This window comes from Balaenoptera borealis, assembly GCF_965194805.1.
Source record: "Balaenoptera borealis genome assembly, chromosome: 4".
Taxonomy (NCBI): Eukaryota; Metazoa; Chordata; class Mammalia; order Artiodactyla; family Balaenopteridae; genus Balaenoptera; species Balaenoptera borealis.
In genome coordinates this window covers 110,973,776-110,991,230 of record NC_138861.1, presented here as the reverse complement: position 1 = coordinate 110,991,230, position 17,455 = coordinate 110,973,776, and the positions used below count along the sequence as shown (strand labels likewise).

General features: G+C 38.1%; 2 long non-coding RNA genes across 2 annotated transcripts in view; both read left to right on the top strand.

Moving 5' to 3' along the window:
* Positions 1 to 17,455, top strand: part of LOC309627529 — a 377,892-nt gene that overhangs the window by 311,767 nt on the left and 48,670 nt on the right. The window lies entirely within an intron of this gene.
* Positions 727 to 9,862, top strand: LOC309627524. The gene is made up of 2 exons (XR_014243788.1): positions 727 to 6,337; positions 6,430 to 9,862. It is a non-coding gene; the product is annotated as an uncharacterized lncRNA (long non-coding RNA).

Sequence of the window (17,455 nt, the reverse complement as noted above, 5' to 3'; positions counted from 1 at the left end):
AAACAATAAATGCTGGAGAGGGTGTGGAGAAGAGGGAACCCTCTTGCACTGTTGGTGGGAATGTAAATTGATACAGCCACTATGGAGAACAGTGTGGACGTTTCTCAAAAAATTAAAAATAGAAATACCATACGACCCAGCAATCCCACTACTGGACATATACCTTGAGAAACCCATAATTCAAAAAGATTCATGTACTACAATGTTCATTGCAGCTCTATTTACAATAGCCAGGATATGGAAGCCACCTAAGTGTCCATCAAAAGATGAATGGATAAAGAAGATGTGGCACATATATACAATGGAATATTACTCAGCCATCAAAAGAAATGAAGTTGAGTTATTTGTAGTGAGGTGGATGGACCTAGAGTCTGTCATACAGAGTGAAATAAGTCCGAAAGGGAAAAACAAATACTGTACGCTAACACATATATATGGAATCTAAAAAACAAACAAAACAATGATCATGAAGAACCTAGGGGCAAGACGGGAATAAAGACACAGACCTACTAGAGAATGGACTTGAGGATACAGGGAGGGGAAGAGTAAGCTGGGACAAAGTGAGAGAGTGGCATGGACATATATGCACTACCAAATGTAAAATAGATAGCTAGTGGGAAGCAGCTGCATAGCACAGGGAGATCAGCTCTGTGCTTTGTGACCACCTGCAGGGGTGGCATAGGGAGGGTGAGAGGGAGGAGACACAAGAGGGAAGAGATATATGTATACGTATAACTGATTCACTTTGTTATAAAGCAGAAACTAACACACCATACTAAAGCAATTCTACTCCAATAAAGATGTTAAAAAAAAAAAAGAAACAATAGTGCAGTGATAAAGCAGGGTCCTGGTTCCTCTTCAAGGGATATGCATATTAATCTGATACATATCTCTGAGTTCTTCTATAGGAACTGAGGCTACAACCCAGGTGGAGGATGGTAAGTTCAGGCTGAGCACAAGCACATGGACCCTTTCTGGTTTCAACAAGAAGGCTGATGATTGAGATTCCTGGAACGCCATCCTGTAACCTCCCCACCAACCAATTTGAAGAATGTCACACACCCTGCAGCCCTCCCCACAAATTTTGCCTATAAAAACTCTTCCCCAACACCCAACAGGGAGTTTGGGTCTTTTGAGCACCAGCCGCCTATTCTGATTGCTTGGCCCTGCAGTAAACCTTTCTTCACTCCAAACTCCATTTCAGTTTGGCCTCACTGTGCGTCAGGCACATGAAGTTGGGTTCAACAACAAAATAAGAAGCCATTGTAAGGTTTGGGGTAAAGAAATGGCACGATCTGATTTACTGTTTAATCACTCTGGCTACTGTGTTTGAAACTGAGCAGGACCCTGTAGGGCTCTTGGACATGGAAGTGTTTCTGTGTCCCTGTTTCTTATTTGTAGGGAATAGACCTCAGGCTCCATGAGTTCCAAGGGGCAGATTCTATCAGTTGCTAATCAAGGGAAGGAAGGGAATGCAGAGACAGGGAGGAGCAGCAAAGAAACAATAGCACAGCCTTGGGGCAGGGTCCTGGTTCTACTTCAAGGGATATGCATAACAATATCTTTGAGCTCTTCTGCAGAACTGAAACCGCCAACAAATGGAAGATTTTAGCATTCTTCATTCCAGAGAAGGTCACAGTTTGAGAACCTCAAGAAGTTCATCAGGAGACCACCTGAGGCTAGACTAAAGGACTGCAGGCCCTGCACATACCCTGATCCTTATCAGCATCCCTGCCCTTGAACCATTGCTATAAAGCTCCTCACCAAATCCTTCCGGGTTGGGACACACAGTTTTGGAGGCATGGGCCTACTCTTTCCCCCTTTGCCTGGTAAAGCAGTAAAGCTATTTTTTCTACTTCCCCCAAAACTCTGTCTCTGAGATTCTTTTCGGTGTTGGTGCACAGAGGCTGGGTTTTTGGCATCACGTTGAGAATGGATTGGTGGGGGCAAGAGTGAAAGCTGGGAGGACAGTTTGAACAATGTTTGCAGTGATCCACTAAGAAACGATGGCAACTTACACCAGAGCCAGCAGTGAAAGAAATGAAATGGCAGAGTTCTGGATGTGTTTAGAATGTAGTGCCAAAAGGAACTCCTGGAGAATTGAATATAGGGTGAGAAATGGGAGTCAGTGGTGATGCTAAAGGTTTTGTCTGAGCATCTGGAAGTAAGGGATTATCATCATCTGAGATGGGCAAGATGATGGGTGAAGCAGATTTGGGGGGATCCCTGATCTTTTTCCTTCCACATCATAACTAATAAGTCATAATCCACAAAAATAAGAAAACTAACAATAATAAACTAATAAAACATCTAACATTCACTTAAAGCATATTATATTTCTTTTCTTTGCTAAGCATTTTTTTTGAATGACCTCATTCAATGCTAATAATAAATCACATAGTTTTATTATCTACATGTTTACAGATAAAGAAAACTACAGTCAGTGAGATAAAGAAACTTGCTCAAGGTGACACAAACATTTTATAACAAAGCTGGGATATAACACCAACCATTTTAATTCCAAAGTCTGAAATGTTGATAGCTATGGTAAATAAATATGCATATATAATTCTCTTACATTCTTCTAAATTCCTTCTGCTATTGTTTCAGTTCATACCCCTTCATCATTCTTTGACAAAGCTAAAGTAATAGTCTCATATCTGATATCCCTTTCCCTAATTTTGCCATTCTGCATATAACTAGAACAGAGCTCTTCATAAATATTTCTAAATTAATTACATCATAACTTCACTCAAATCCTTCAATGCTTCTATATTATCTACAGAATAAAATAAAACTGACTTACCAACTTACTCAAACCTTGTGGCTGACACAGTGGGTTGCTCACATAACAACCCTTCCCATCCTTGCAAAAAGACCTTCATTCTGGCAATGTGCCCATGCCCAGAGAACTAAGCTAGATCAGTTAATGACAATCATGATTACTACACTAGTAGTTACCTGTAACTAGTCTGGGGTTTAGCATGTAACCCTCATCTTGCTAATGACACAAGAGTAGGGTTGTTCGATGAAATACATGGTGCCCAGTAAAACAGTAATTTCAGATAAATAACAGACTATGTTTTTTATATGTATGTCCCCTGTATTATACTAAACATTGTTTATTATTTATCTGAAATTCATATTTAACTGTCTTGTATTTTTATTTTCTAAATTTGTCAATTGTGAACAAAAGGAGAAATCTACTGAGGACTTATGGATATATTTTAACTCCCTTACAAAACAAAAAAAAACAAAAAAACCCGAGAGATTGACGAGAATCTGTTTACTTCCACTCTTGCCCTCCACATATGGGACATTGTTCTGGGGCACTCTAATGATGCTTGTTGCTATGACAGCCATCTTTCAATAATGAGGGAGAAGCCAAGAGAATGTCAAACATTTGAACCCAGTGCCCTAATGCCTTTGAGCTGTTGAACCAGATCTGAAACTACTTACTTCCAGACACTAATTAGAAGCCTGTGTTACTTAAGACCCTATTAAGTTAGCTGTCTGTTACTTGCCACTGATGGCATCTTAAATGATGAAGGCAGTTTATGATCTAACCTCTATTTATTACTTTGTCCCACTTTCACCATCGCCAACTATGGGAGTGTACCTTCTAGTCTTTTCAAATTGTCTGTAATCCCTGAAAATGTTAAGTTCACACACCTGGATTTTTATAAATGATAAAATATGTTTCCTTCCCCTGACATATATCTTGATCATTCTGATCATCTGCCACCTGTCACTCATTCTTTAAAATTTTAATCAAAGGGTAATTGTTTATTAATGTATTTATTTACCCACAAATCCATTAACTCATTCAACACATCTTTAGTGAACACTTACAATGGTTTAATCAGTGTGATAGCTGTTCAGAATAGAGTGAAAGATATAAACACCACTATTGTCCTCAGTAAGCTCACAGTCTGGTAGAGCACCCAGACTTCAAAGAAACAATCATGTCATGATTTATTCAAGTTCAATGGTGAAAATTATTGAAACAGAAAAATATAGCATGTAAGAGGACAAATCAGGGTTAACTTAAAAGGAATTTGAGAAGGGGGTCAAATAGAGTTTCTCTGAAAAAGGAGCATTTATGTTCATATGTTAAGAGAGATGAGGGATTACCACAAGCCAAGGAATGTGGGCAACCTCTCAAGACTGGAAAAGACACGGAAGTGAATTCTCGCCTAGAACCTCCAGAAAGAACACAGCTCCGCCAATACATTGACTTTAGCTTCCTGAGACCCTTTTCAAACTCCTGACCTCCAGAACTGTAGGATGATACAGTTGTGCTGTTTTGAGTTTCTGAGTTTGTGGTAATTTGTTTACAGCAGCAATGGGAAACTAATACACATGGGTATCAGCTGAGTCCATCTCACAAGAGCAATAGTAAGGACTCTGGGAAGAGCAGGGGGGATGTTGCACTTATCTGCAGGGTCCAAGGAATCCTTCACAAGGTTTAAGGGAGGGATGACATGATTGGAGGTCTGATTAAAAGGTCCATGCTGTCTGGTGGATGGAAAATGGATTAGAAGAGCACATGCGTGGATCTCAGTAGACCTGTTACAAAGGAATTAGAGTGGTCCATGCCAGAAGTGATGGTGACAGGACCAAGGTGTGGCAGTGGTGACACAGAGAAGTGGTCACAGTGAGAGGCATTTAAGGACTATGTTAAGTGAATTTGAAGAAAAGATGTGAATGTGTGGTATAATGGAGAAAAAAGTACTATTTTTGACTCCAAGTTTTCTGCCTTGAACAAATAGGTGGATAGAATTACTATTTGTGGAAAGAGAGAAATCTGCTTAGGACCAGATCTGGCCTAGAGGCCTAGGGGAGATCATAAGGTAAACTCTATTAATTTTGATAAAGCTGGTAAATAGCTTAGGGGAAAATGTTCAAGGGTACCTTGTAAGTGGGTCTGGACTTTAAAAGAGCAATCAAGTCTGAGAACAAAAATTTGGCAAACAGATGGCACTTGAGACTAATGCTGAAAGCTTGGACTCTGTGCACCGGTGCTGAATTAAATCTCGGAGACAGAGTTTTGGGTGAAGTACAAAAGAATAGCTTTATTGCTTTGTCAGGCAAAGGAGGACACAGTGGAATCCTGCCATGAAAAACTGTGTGTCCCAACCCAGGAGGATTTGCTGAGGAATTTTATAGCAATGGTTCAAGGGTGGTATTGCTGCTAAGATTAGGGTGTGTGCAGGGCCTGCACTACTCTAATCTGGTCTCAGGTAATCTTGATGAGCTTCTCTGGCCCCTTTAATCTTGCCTCAAGTGCTTTCTTGGCTGCTTCTCCCTTGATTAGCAACTGTTCAAATCTGCCCTTTGGAACTCAGGGAAGGTCATGGAGGCTGGAGTCTGCTCCCTACAAACAAGAAACGAAGGACAGAAAGTCTTCCATGCCCAGTAGCCTCACAAGGTTCTCAGTTTCAAGACCATGGGAGTGGATGGTAACACCTATGAAGAGAATACAGAGTGAGAAGAATCCCAAGATTGAGAACATCAACATTTAAAAATTATGTGGAACAGCGTAGGCACACTACATCCTACCTGTAAGAAATCCAGAATGCTGCTGTTTTTTTGTAAATAAAACTGTATTGACACACAATAACACTTTTTTTTTTTTTTTTTTACATCTTATGGATGGCTGCTTTTGGAAGCAGCAATGGAAGAACTCAGTAGTTACAACAGAGACCCTATAGCCCACAAAACCTAAAATGTTTATCTGAATTTTACAGAAAAATTTACCAAGCAATGACGTAGATGAGATATAAAGAAAGAGAATTCGGAGATGTTCAGTGATAATATAAAATCCCTTTGTAACTATTTTACTGATATCTACTTTGGAATTAATTGCTCCCCTGCCCCCATTTCCCTGTTATCAAAGTGCTGTTCAGATACCACCAGTATTTGTCACTTTATTCTAATCAGCCTGTTACTCATCTGTCTTTTCTAATAGAACATGAGCTTCCTGGGGGCAGAGACGGTATGATTTTTACATCTGAATCCACAGAGCCTAACACAGTGCACACATCACATTGTAGGTGCTTTAGCCACATTTGCTTATTGAATGAATTCATATTGCAAGGTTAGTCATAATAAATCAATAAATCCTTACTTAGTCAAGGACTTTTTGGAAGCATGCATTTCTTGACTGATAGCAAGAGGGAATTTATTGGAGTTCATGTCCTGTGTCGGTATAATAAGATAAAGCATTCAGTCACTACAAAAAATCTGCTTGATAATAATAAAGAAAGACTACACAGGCATTCTCCTGATGATGTGTGACTGCTTTCCTCTCCAAAGCCTGCCTCCTGGTCAGTTGGTGAAGAAGTCAGGCTTTTGGGAAACTGTCCAATCCTGAAGGGAAGATTTGGGCATTTTTCCCAGGAAAATATTTTCAAGAGAAAAATAAAGATTTATAAAGGTAAAAACTCATGCAGAAGTGGAATAATATTTTGAATGCTATAGTTATAATTAATATTTTTATCAGAATTGTGTGAGGGTAACACTCAAAATATAGACACGTATGAAATAGGGTTCAGCAGAAGTAACTTGTCTTGTTTAAAATTTCAATGACACAAAGATTTATGTTTTATACAGGTGTATCTACTTGTAGTCAACATGCAACATATAGTTTTGGAAATTATTTACTTTTCAGATTTTTTTCTTTCCATTAAAAAATGCTTCATCTTTGAATTTGTTTTAGTTAGTGAACTTTCTATTGCTCTAAGAGTGAGATTAATGTATTCTACTTTCTTTTGCATGCAACTTTTCAAAGACATGGCTATTGCAAATAGGATGGTCCAGTAATACTTGTTGTTCTTGGATATAAGAAGTATTTCCCTGACATACATCCTTTTTCTTTTTTGAAGTCATTTTTTCCAGTCATTTTATATTAGTTCCTTCAGGAGCCCTCCACTGAGTATGAAGTTTGGAATAAGTTGTCTGTCACATCCCCCTAGCTACTGCCCCTATGTTCCCATTGCATACTGTCTTCTCCTTATCACTGAATTTATGTCAGATTTAATTCTCTTCTATAACTCCATCTGATTTATTATTTACATTGCCACACAATTATTGCATAATGATGTCAAATACCCATTGGAATGCAACAGTAAATATTTATTTATCTCACAACCTCAGGGTTTATCTGATGCGCCTGGGGCTCATGCATGCATTTGTGGTCACGTTCAGGTAGGCTAAGAGGCTGTGCTGATCCTGACTGGAGGTTGACCACCTGTTAGCTTATCTAGGGTGGCCTTTGCCTGAAAAACTGAGATAACTCTGTTCCTTGTGTTTCATCTTCTAGCATGAGCAGGCTATCTCAGACATGTCCTCATGTCTGTGGCAGAAGAATGAGAAAGAACAAGCCCAATCAGGCAAACAGTTTTCAAGTTTCTCCTTGCATCGCATTTTTAAAGACTCTTTGGCCGAAGATAGTGACATGGCTGAATCTAGAGTCGAGGGTGAGGCAGTCCCCACCCATGAGAATGGGAGGGGACTTCAGGGTCACATGGCAAAGGGCATGAATGCAGAGATGAGTGAATAATGCCATTGGTCAACTGCAAGTCTCCAATAATGATGAGGTCATCAATAGTACAGAATATATTTAAGCACAGACTTTGGAGCCAAACTACCTGGGTACAAATCTCAGCCTCTGTACATAAAAGCTGTGTGTAACTTTGGATGAGTTACTTATCCCCTCTATGTCTTGGTTTTCTCATTTATAGAATGGAAATAATATTTTACACTACATAGGTTTATTGTAAGGAAGAAATGTGTTATTACATACAAATTTGTCAGAATAGTTCATGGCACAAAGAAAATGCTTAATAAATTTAGTTATTGTTATTACTATTAGTAGTAGTAGTAGCAGTATTTTTGCTTAGAGTTGAGGCTCAAGAATTAGATTTTGAATTAAATTATGAATGATATATAGGGAGTATTGAAGTGTGTATTAGAATAAAACTTGCTTCCTATACCAAATTCTAATTTTAGTAGCTAAGCATAATGAAAGAGTAAATCCTGTTCATATAACAGTGCAAGTGTTTCTAATCAAGAGTATCTTTCTTCTGTGCATCTAACCTGGAGTCTAGCCAAAACAAGTGCTCAGTGAAAATTGATCCCAGTATATGGAAGAGGTAATATTTCCATTTGATATCTACAGTCTTGAAGACAGTGGTGGTGTAGTGGACAATGTAATCGCATATCTGGACCCTCATTCAGAAAATAAGAACCACATACCCAGCTTCTAGGGAAGCTTCCAGCCAACAACCCTAAGCTGTCAACCCTCCCTGGGGACCATCTCATCTGAAGAGAGCTGCTTGCCAAGGTCACACTCTTTCTTGTGTGGCCAGCATCCAATGACTGATCAAAACAGGTATATAGGGGCTTCCCTGGTAGAGCAGTGGTTGAGAATCTGCCTGCCAATGCAGGGGACACGGGTTTGAGCCCTGGTCTGGGAGGATCCCACATGCCGCGGAGCAGCTAGGCCCGTGAGCCACAATTACTGAGCCTGCGCGTCTGGAGCCTGTGCTCCGCAACAAGAGAGGGCACGATAATGCGAGGTCCACGCACCACGATGAAGAGTGGCCTCCACTTGCCGCAACTAGAGAAAGCCCTCGCACAGAAACGAAGACCCAACACAGCCATAAATAAATAAATAAATAAATAAATAAATAAATAAATAAATAAATAAACCCAAAGTTAAAAAAAAAAAAACAACAGGTATATAAAGACTTGACCCTCCTACTATAACATGGAATAGCTCTTCAGCGTTGTCCCATCTACAGAACTGTTCACAGGGTTGACAAAATCTTCCACAGAAACTGCATCACAAATTTACATCTCCCTCCTCAATTTTTCTTTTGTCCTCTACTTTCCACAGATGTTGACTTCAAGAGGACCTTCAATAACCCTCCTGAACCCAAATTTCCATCTCAGAGTCAGCCTCCTGGAGAACCGCACCTGCAAAAGGTTGTATGAAAACTCAATGGACCATCTTAAGTGAGAGTCTGGAATCTACACAGTGCTACAAGCAACAAGTTTGAAACATAGGGTTTTTTTGTTTGTTTGATTTAATCTACAATGGTCAACTAATCATGAAAGAAAAAGTTTCCTTGAAGTAGCTTTGCATATTACACTTTTTTTATGGTTTGCTCCTGATTCCTTTTCCCTCATAGAAGTTTACTGAGAACACATTACCACTCTTTCAATATGCTTTACATTCACAAATAGATAGGTTCACACTTTTTCCATCTTTGATACCACACTGCTTTTTTCAATGCGTTGTACTTAGTGAGTGTATACTGAATAAATTGGTGACTGACCATACTAACAAACTAACATAAAAATGAATATAGGGTTCTAACTCATGAAGACTATTTTTTACTCTCAATTTTTTTTGAGGTATAAAATTATGCTTAGATCCTGAAATCAAAACACTAAAATAATGACAGTCTGGAGGCTGCCTCACATACAAGAAATCCTCAACTATTAGAAAGTAGCAGAATTTTAGAAAATAAATAGAAAAAAGAACTGGTAGCAATGTCAGGCTTACGAAAACGAGGTAATGTAATAAAGAAGCACTTAAGTAAGCAATTACACCAAATCACAAAAGGCATTTTGACTTGCTACTTGAAAATGCTATTTCATGTTGACCTTTGCATTAGAAGATGTGGCTGCTGACAGTCATGTATTTGAAGATTATGAATGCTAAGTAGAAAGGTTGGGTTTGTTTTTGGATTTTCATAGTAAGGTAATGCTACCTTTGGGTGTGTTGAGAGATAGCCATCTGCATTGTGTGGCTTCTAGAAACCCTGGGGTTCATCCACCATATTCTTCATGGCCACACATCATCCATGCCATCATTGTGATAGCAAGAAAGCACACAATTCAACCAAGCCTTTCCACTGACTAAAGTCTTTCACAGATTCCTCATTACCTGCAAGATAAAGTTGAAACTCTTTAGCATGGTGAAAAAGATGCATCAGAATTTGACCCATTTCATTTTATGTTCCAGTGATACCAAATATCTTATTTGTTTTAACTTAGCCAACAGTTCTTCCCATTTCTTCTGGTAAAAACCATTTATATTTCCTTTGGCAAAAGGAACTATTCATTTAAAGTATTTTTGGGGGAATTGTCAGTCTCCATGTCCTGCCTGCCCCACTACAAAGAGAAGAATTGGCCTAAGCAGGCTATGGGCTTTATTCATGGTGGGTGCATGAGGGTCAAAGACATCAATGAAAACTGGTACATGGTCCTGGGAAACATAGAATTTTTCTTCTTCTAGCTTGGCAACCATTAGAATATAGGCTTAGAAGTACAAATCATATTTTTCATCAGATGAAGTAATCCTGCTTGTTTGAGAATAAAGCCAGAATAGTGAGAGAAGGGCCAAGTAAGAGAGAAGGAGGGCATAGATAGATGATAGATAGATAGATAGATAGATAGATGATAGAGTAGAGAAGGAGAGAGAAAGAGAAAGATGAAATCGCTGACAACATTGCATGAGACCCTAGATTCATCATGCCTAGATTCTCCCTCAGATTGTCTTTAAATTTGATGCAATAAAATACCTGTAAACTTCATCTGGTTAAGCTTACTTTCTGACATTAGAACCTATATGAGGCCTCATACAGTCTACAACATTTATTATCTCAGAGAAATTGTACAATCTCCTTGCTGTGCTTGGAATGCTTTTTCAGTCTTTTGACTATTTGATCAATTTCTATTCATTCTTCAAAACTCAAATGAAATGTCAACATATCTGAGAAAGTGTTTTCTTCCCCTTCCTGCCCTCCATCTACGCTGAGAGTTGATCATTCCTTCCTCTGTGCTACCTCTGTCTTCTGGTTACTCTTTTACTGACCACATTAAAAGATAACAGTGATATCTTTGCTTACGTGTCGGTTTTTCCAACTTATTTAGAAAATCTTTTTAAGTAAAAGTTGTGACATTTTTCCATCCTATCATTTTTATTCCTACAGCCTGGCAGAAAGAATATGTTAATTAAGATTCAATGAGTGAAATCTGGACTCTATTAAGTTGTGTATTAATTTATGTTTATTTTTAAATTTATAATATATTTTTATATTAGGCCTCATACAGCTACCTAACATGTGCAAGGATGCTTGCTAAGCACTGTGTGTGCATAATGAAAACAATGTTTTGGACATGAGTACTGCTATTTATTTTAAAAATAAGCAGACTGAGGATCAGAGAGATTTTTATGCAATTTTTCCAAGTTTCCAGGATTCAAAATCAAAGTGTCCAATGCTAGATCCTGACTCTTCATAGCTATGCTATTGTGCATTTCACATGAGCAGGATCCCTCAAGATTTAGCCAGGTTAACCAGCACGCAGGCATATCACTTCAATTGCACCAAGTGACACAAGCTTTGCTGGTCCAGGAAAGGGAATAACTCTCTGTCAGTGGGTGTGAGAATGTATTTATTTTTATTGCTTTTAAACATGTTAGCACAAATTTAGCAGCTTATAACAGTACCATTTATCACCTCACAGTTTTGTAGGTCAGAAGTTGAATCAAGTCTAAACTAGGTTCTCTGCTCAGGGTCTCACATTCACGGTATTGGCCAGCTTTCATTCTTATGTTGAGGCTCTGCTTCTAACCTCATTTGTTGTTGGCAGAATCCAGTTTCTTACAAATGTGAAACTGAGATCCAAGTGTCCTCACTGGCTCTTGGATGAAGGTCATCATCAGCTCCTAGAGGCCACTCACCATTATTTACCCCAGGATTCCCTCCATCTTCAAAGTCGGCAGTGAAGAATCTTCCTTTTGTCAGACCCTCCTCACATTTCAAATATCTTTTTTTCCTGGAGGATTCCTGTCTCTTAGAAGGTCTTACCTGATTAGTTTGGGCCCACAAAGGATAATGTCCTTATTTTAAAGCCAAATGATTTGGGAACTTAATTATATCTGCAAAATCCCTTGACAGCGGCACCTAGATTAGTGCTTGATTAAGTGACTGGGAGAGGATATATATTCACTAGAGGTTGGGAATCTCAGGGAGTATCTTAGAATTCTACTTATGGGGTAATGCATAATTTTATGAGACTAGGATTTATATTTCCCTATTGATATCCTTCTGCTGTGGAACCTCTTATGTGATCCATAATTCTTCAAAAATCACTGACAGAATCTGCAGTTTCTCTTAGTGCCAGATGGGGAGGCTAGATAATATAAATGCAAGTCCTGCTTTGTCCTCAGACCCTGCCATCAGACTATGACCATAGCCATCAGAAGTTAGCATTCCCTTCTGAGTGGTAGACCAGAGTACAGAAAGAAGTGATCAGATTTTGATGATCTGGAAAAAACAAGATAATAATAAATGGAGGACATGTTGGTGTTTAGCCTTGACAAGAAAAAGTGAATTGGGACTTTGAAAGGCATCATGGTGAAATTGAAATATAGAACTAATCTCAGAAGTATTTGTTTCCCAACAACTACCTCTTGTTAACACATGGCCTTCTTCCCACTGGGAGAAACACACTTTCTGGAGTCACTGAAGTAAAGTGGAAACTGCAAAAGTATGTCACATCACCTTTCTTGCCATTCAGCCTTTTCCCAATCCACTATGAAACAAAAATCCACTGATATTTCTGAGTATGTTTACTTCCTACAACATTAACATGTGGTAAAAATAAAATACAAGAGTTTGTGCATTTGAATTAATTAATTTAATCACTTTGAACCATTACATAGATTTCAGAGGCAAACCACCTTCTCAGCAGTTCCATTATTTTCAATTATTCTTTTGGTCATCCTCTGATTATCTATATAGCTTTTTAGACTTAACCTACCTTCTTTCATTCACATAGCTTCCACAAATTTTCTGCCTTCTATTAATACACATTAGGCAACCCCCAAATGTACTGAAAACAACTTCACTTAGACTAGAATTGCTGATGAAAAAATGCTGATTTGACTCAGCAGCATGGCAGCAAATGATCTTACAGAAATTTTCAAGAAGAGTAAAGTGAAAAAAGTGCATAAGTTACTTGTCTCCAACATGGTGAGAATTCAAATTTAATGTGTATACCTAGAACTGATGCCTTTGACATTGGATGCTAATTTGATTATACCTTTGTTCAATCGATTTAGGTGCACAGATGATTGAAAAGTAGGTTCACTTAATTTGCACAAGATGAAAAGGATAGATGCCTAGAAGCAATAATATGATTCTACCTTGAACTAATTAGTTTCATGAATGAGCTGAATATAGATTCATATATATAGAGAAATACATATGAAATATTTATAATGTAAAATATATTTTATATATTATTTATATATCTATATCTATATTGGAATAGGCCAAATTATCAGGCTAGCTTCACTGTGGGCAACTAACTAGAGTTTAATCCTGCTGGTGTAGAGCACACTCTTTGGAGTTATTTTACCTGAGGGTCAAGGGATTTGAGGTTTTTATGTACCAAGTCCCATTAATATATGAGTGAAGGCTGCCTCATGAGGTAAGATGGGTAAAGTCCCCACAGGCTCCAGAAGCAAGAATAAACTCTCAGGCAAAAGAAAATATATAACAGCTGCATTTGGAGGTCAAGCATGTGTTTGTGCTGAAGTGGCATGGGCACTATAATATGAGCAGGACACCAAAATCAAGAAGAGCCAGAGAATGAGTTCAATCCAACATTATTTTATAATGAAAATAATTAGGAGCTGGGAAAACATATCCAAAGTGCTACCAGTAGGCTTATATCTAAGAGTTCAGAGTCAAGACAAAGAAAGAGGTAACAGGTAACCAGAAAGGAGCACCCAGGGCTTTTGCTATGGCTGTCTATCTCTTCTTGAATGAGCATGTATTATTTGAACAAGTATGGCTGACATAGCAAAATAATTTTTGAAAAGGTAGATGTGGCCATGTCTTGCAATTTTCTTCCTCTCTGACCAGTCTAGCCCACCTTCCTGGAATGTAGATTGCCCTGATATTTTCCTTTTAAATGACCTACCCAAGAGTAAACTTCTTACTTTCACTTTCACTGATCTCACATGCACTAAATTAATTTTCTCTCCATGACCAAAACACACTGTGCTTATTACTCTTTTCACTGTCAGTTTCCTTGGTTCCTATGTGCTTCTATCTTTGTCTCCCGGAGAGTGGGCCAGGTCCTCAATGGTTAGAACATCTGTGTGAATCCTTTAGTCACATATAAGGTGCACTCTGGCACCTTATGTCAGAATCCCCTTTGCTCACTTGCTCTCTGGTTGGGTAAATAGTACAGAGCAGCTTGGACAGAACTCTGCTGTGGGTGCTTGGAGCAGGCATTGGTGTGAGTCCCACCTCACCCAATGTTGGGATACATAGAAAGAACGGACAAATATAAAACAGATTCCTGAAGGACTGCAAGGTTACAGCCAGGTCTGGCTGTCCAGGTGGGGGTCATGTATTTTTTCCATTTGTTGGGCAAATATTATTGCAAGCCTTTTCTGATCTCACCAAGCACTGGGAATTTAAAATGTAAAAACAGTATTGAAGGAGATGTGCAAAGAGAGAGTCAACAAAGAAAGATTTAAGTAGGGGCTAAGACAGAGGTGAGTAGAAGTAGGGTAGTGCATATTATAAGCATTTCGGAAGCCCTGAAAATGTGGCTTTAATGGCTACTTCCACGTTCTTCTCCAAGCAGGGAGCACTGTGTAGCCCTTCCTGGAGTCAGGAAACTCCCCTCCCCACCCCCACTTGAACCTGTTAACAAGTATTAAGGTTTCAGAAACCTAACAGTAGCTATGTGTATTCTTCAGATGTTCAAGCATAATTAAACTAAATCTTGTAAGCAAGAAAAAACATCAAAAATGTTTCATCCTATACCTTTCCCTTCTCTACATACTACTTTCACTAATTTTTCATCCTTTGTGTTCAGAGCAAGCCTCTGACATTATCTCCTCAATGATGGATATCATCAAAAAGCTCAGTATTTGATTAATTATTTTTCTTTGGAATGATTCTGCTACTTTATTTTCTGGTCTATAAAGTTTTATGTATCTTTGAAGAGATCCTAGATTTTCTTAAAATGTGAAATATAGGTGTCTTTAGGTCTTTTATCAGTTTGGATTAAGCTCAGCTACAAGAGGCAGAAAAAACAAAATAAACTAGCCTAAATAAGCTAAAATGTAGTTGGAAGCTAAGTATACAAAACTAGTAGCTCCATTCTTTTTATCTTATGGTTCTACTTTGAGATGCTAGCATTTTTAAAGTAACTTCAGAATCCAGCATGGATGCTGGAGCCCCATCCATTAAGACTATCTTTTAGCCAACATGAAGGTAAAAAGAATAGAGGGCAGTTTCTCTTTCTTCAAGAATACATTTCACAAGGTGGATTCACCCCATCCACATGCATTCTGTTGGCCAGCTCTTAGTCACAAAGTCATATCTAGCTGAAAGGAAGGATGAAAATCTGGTCTATTTTTGCAGATTATCATTTGCCTATCTAAAAAAAAAAAAAAATTTGTACTTTATCTCCAAGGCAGAAGAGGACAATGGGGACTGTGCAAAGTTTTCAATATTGGCCTCATTTCCAACATGCAATAGAAAAATTTCCAGTTAAAATACAGCAGATTAAAAGAAGTTTTGCTTTACTGTTCCACCTTGAAACAAATAGAGGAAGAGGGAATATCAACTAACTCAGTATGCAAAACTTAATAATGAGAAAACAAATAACCCAGTAATAAATGGGTAAATGACGTGAACAGATACTTCACCAACGAAAACATATAGCAGGCAAAGAAGTACATGGAAATATGCTTAACATAATTAGTCATCAGGGAAATGCAAGTTAAAAACACAATGAGATATCACTTAGACTTGTTAGAATGGCAAAAAAAAAAAAAACCCCAGAAATAAAAACCTGACAATCTCAAATGGTGACAAAGATGTGGATCAGTTAGAATTCTCACACATTGCTGATACAGATGCAAAATGGGACAGCCACTTTGGGAGCTAGTGTGCCAGTTTCTCCTCATGGTAAATATACATTTCTCATGCAACCCAGAGTTTCCACTCTCAGGTGGAATCTAAATGAAATAAAAATCTATGTTCGTGTAAAAACCTGTACATAAATGTTTGTAGAATATTTATTCATAATCACCAAAAAGTGGAAACAAACCAAATGTCACTCAGCTGGTGTCTTAATTAAAAAAATAAATAGACTCTGGTACACCCATGCAATAGAACAAAAAAATTACAACAAAACAGATAAATCTCAAATGCCCTATGGTAGATGAAAGAAACCGCCCCCAACAGGCTATATGCTGTATAATTTGCTGTATGCAACATTGTGGAAACAGCACAACTGTTTCAGAGACTGAATCAATCATTTCAAGGAGCTAGGCATTGAGGAGGATTTGATTAAAAAAAAAAAAAAAAAGAACAGAATTGGTGTGTGTACGTGTGTGGTGGAAATGTTCTGTATCTTGATTGTGGTAGTGGTTACATGCCCATATATGCTGGTCAAAAGTCAGAGAACTGTAAATTATACTCTCTAAATCGTACTGTATGTGATTATACCTTAAGTAAAAAATGTAAAGTAAAATAAAAAAAACTAAATCAATTTTGAGGAAGAGTTAGAATAAGGGTGTCACCATAACACCCAAAATCTCTCAGCTGGTTAAGTGCTTGATGGCAAAAAGCGGATTAAGTGTATTCTGACCCAGTACATTTTTCTATTAGGTAAGAACTACTCAGGACAGTAATCAGATTAAGATCAGAGGAAAAATAGAGTTATTTTGCAGAAACTGTATTGTTGAGAGAGAGAGAGAGAGGAGGGTAGGGAAAAAGATGTGGTAAAAAATCAATAAAATATAGCAGAGTTGAGAAATTTTCCTTTTAAAGGACAATCTGGTAGCAGTTACTGGAACATGGAACTGATTAAATCAAATATATAATGTTTACTATTTTTTTTAAACAGAGTTGTACTGGCAAGACCCAACAAACCTAGATGAAGAATTCTTATAAAAAGTTATTCTTAAGCCTCAACAATTCTTGAACAGGAAGGGAACAGAAAAAAAGCAGTACAGTTCAAGGAGAGTATATTCCCTAACACTCTCTTCAAATGTAGTAAAGGAAGACAACTGAAAACAAAAACACAACAAGATGGAGCTGAGGACCATGAAGAAGTATAGATGAAGAAGAACTTTCCTGAGGACACAATCATAACCTAATCAAGAAATAAGACCATACCAAGGGTAGAGGAAACTCAGTGCCTGCCCAGTGGAAATTAAAAATTGCTAAGGACCAGTGACTAGAGCGCACCCCCCATTTATCCTTTCTCTGTTCTGTGTTAGGAGTCTGGGAGTGATAACTAGGCTTTTTGTTCATAGTTCTCTGGACCAAGTGAAGAATTTCTGGACTTAGAGTAGCAATGATTTTGCAATATTTAGAGATTCCAGACTTTGACCATGATG